This window comes from Hibiscus syriacus, unplaced genomic scaffold, assembly GCF_006381635.1.
Source record: "Hibiscus syriacus cultivar Baekdansim isolate YM2019G1 unplaced genomic scaffold, ASM638163v2 tig00111092_pilon, whole genome shotgun sequence".
NCBI lineage: Eukaryota > Viridiplantae > Streptophyta > Magnoliopsida > Malvales > Malvaceae > Hibiscus > Hibiscus syriacus.
In genome coordinates, this window is record NW_024062979.1 from 436,154 (window position 1) to 438,848 (window position 2,695).

The 2,695-nt window shown below is 33.1% G+C and overlaps 1 non-coding gene across 1 annotated transcript; it reads right to left on the reverse strand.

Annotated features, from left to right (window-relative positions):
• Window positions 1–1,068: 1,068 nt before the first annotated feature.
• Window positions 1,069–1,264, reverse strand: LOC120152586. Its single transcript, XR_005518690.1, has one exon. It is a non-coding gene; the product is annotated as a U2 spliceosomal RNA (small nuclear RNA).
• Window positions 1,265–2,695: the final 1,431 nt, after the last annotated feature.

The following is a 2,695-nucleotide window of genomic DNA, read 5'->3' on the forward strand; positions in this document are numbered from 1 at the left end:
TACGAAATGGATCCGTATTGTTTTGTAGTGAAATTTGGAGTCTTGTTTGGTTCATGATTTAAGTTGAACTTCCAGCCAATTTTGTAGTTATTTGTGCATTGTGATGTGTTCTTGAAGCTCAAGATTGTTGGATTAAAGGTATAAAGGATTTCATACTGGTTTTCGTATCATATTGCGATTATGTTGAAATTCTGAAAATTAAGTTTCGATAGAATAAGAATATTTATATGTTTAATATTGTGATTTAATGTTGAATTAGAGATTCTTTATGATATTAATAACGAATTTAGGTGTTGTTGCTGATGGTATAAAGATTGGTATCAGTTAAGCCAAGAAATCGTTGGTATGAAATGGATCCATAGTGTTTTGTAGTGAAATTTGGAGTCATGTTTGGTTCATGATTTAAGTTGAACTTCCAGCCAATTTTGTTGTTATTTGTGCATTGTGATGTGTTCTTGAATCTCAAGATTGTTGGCGGCTTCCTCTAGCAATGGGAAAGGAAAGGTGGTCGTGCATTGAAGCGGTTGTTTTAAGTTGCTCATTGTTTCTGTGAGTGTACGGTTCGGCTACGGGTTTTCACAAACCTTATTTTATGTAGGAATTTATGTGTAGGTTAATCCCCTATTCTAGGTTCCCGTGTAATTATTGTTGATTTTCTGTGTTAATTAAAAGCATGTACGTTTTAGAGATGTATGATCGGTCATTTCTGAACAATTAGGTGAACTTTTGTCGATAAATTTCCAACATTTCCATTGAATTGTGTCCACTATTTTCTATGCACCTATATGTGGTATGATATGGTATATGATATGATAAACGGACACTAGTTGTTATAGCGGCACGAAAACTGTCTACATGAGATGTGAGTTACATGAAAACGATACATGATAAATTTCCATTTGATAAATGTTCTAGCCTTTAAATGCATGGTCCTATGGAAAGGATCGATCTCATGTGTGAGTGGACTGGTCCAATGGCTAAGGCCAAAGAAGGGATCTATCCCATTGCACTTAGGGGCATTGTTATTCATAGTCAAAACCGGAAAAGAAACATTAAACTTGGGATTGGGTGGGGTGCGCCAGGCCTGAGCAATAGTGCAACGCTAGGGCGAAGCTCGAGAGTCCCAGTAGCAAGCAACTGTGGGGAACCCTCCCCCTCAAAATATAAATTTAATATCGTGTGGACCATTGGCCCACGTATCAGATATTAAACTGATAAGAACAGATACTACACTTGATCTTAGCCAAAAGGCCGAGAATGGTATACTTTTCTATGTTCAAGCCCGTTGCTTTTATAAGCAGCTTCTCGCTGCATCCCTTCGTACCTCAACCATGTGGGACATTACATGCAGCATCTCATTTTGCAAGCTGCTTCTGGAAACAAACAGCTTTGGTTTTAAAGGCATAAAGCAGTTTCTTTGGAGATGATCAATCTCTGCCAATGCCATTCTCTTCATGCTTACATAAAATAACACACTTCAACCACATCTTATTTCATATTTACATTCATCAAATTAATATTAGTTACAACCCACTAGTTTCATATGTGTATTTCAAGTTACTAATAGTTAAAACTCTATTTAGTCTCTCTATTATTCAAAGGGACATTTTAGTCCCTGTATGTTTAGAAAACTAAATATTTCAGTCCAAAATGTTAACCTACAATTACTTGAACCAAAATATTGTATTTAAATATCTTTTTGTCCCCCCATCAATTAACTGATTTTATCATTCTAAAAAAATAACAATCTACTTCATATATATTTCAAAAGCGAGCAAATAAGAACGACCCCTTACTATATTGTAGAAATTGCAATTTTGCTACTAAATTTTATCAAAAATCCAACTTAAATATTTTTAAAGAGCCAAAAACACCCTAAAATGTGAAAACTTGAGCCTTAGATTTCAAAACTAAGTCCGAAGTTTTAAAACTTCACCTAAGAGTTTCGAAACTCTTGTACTAGGTTTAGAACTTCCATTCCATAGTGCTTAAGTGTTTCGAAAACCAATGCTGGATTTTGATACCCGTATGTGAGATTCCAAAACTCATGTTCTAGTATCTATACTCTAGGCCTCCAACGATTGTTTGAAATGTTTTAGGAGTTTCGATTCTCCAAGAAGAGTTTCAAAACTATGGTTGCAATTGAGTATTTAAATCACAAATTTCATGCTTAAAATGGCAAGTTAGTATTTAATGCACAAATTTAATGCTTGAAATGGATGGAATGTAAATTCCCAAAATCTGGGTCGATAGAATCAGGTTTAATTTCACAATTTGTGTAAAATGATTTTTTTGGAAATATTATGAGATAAATTTTTTAGAATAATAATAAATATTTTTTAAATTAAAAATATGATTTTTAAAGTGTAAATTGATTTTAAAGAAAGGACTAACTTGAATTTTTAAATTAAAATTCAAGTTTAGTGACTAAATTGTAAAAACATCAAAATTGTTAAATCTATAAAGGTATTTTCCCAAGATCAATTTTCCCTTCATTTTCAACCATTTTGCCGTGAACTCCTCTTGTAAATTCCTTTGATTTTAATCGTTTTTTAATAACTACCTTCTAAATTGTTTTAACTACCTTGCTTCTTCAAATCCGTTTTTGCATACAAACACATTTTGAGCATCGTAATTGATGCTCTTAAGTGGTGTTGTTGATTTTGGCGATATAGGTAATAATTTCGGTCTTTGT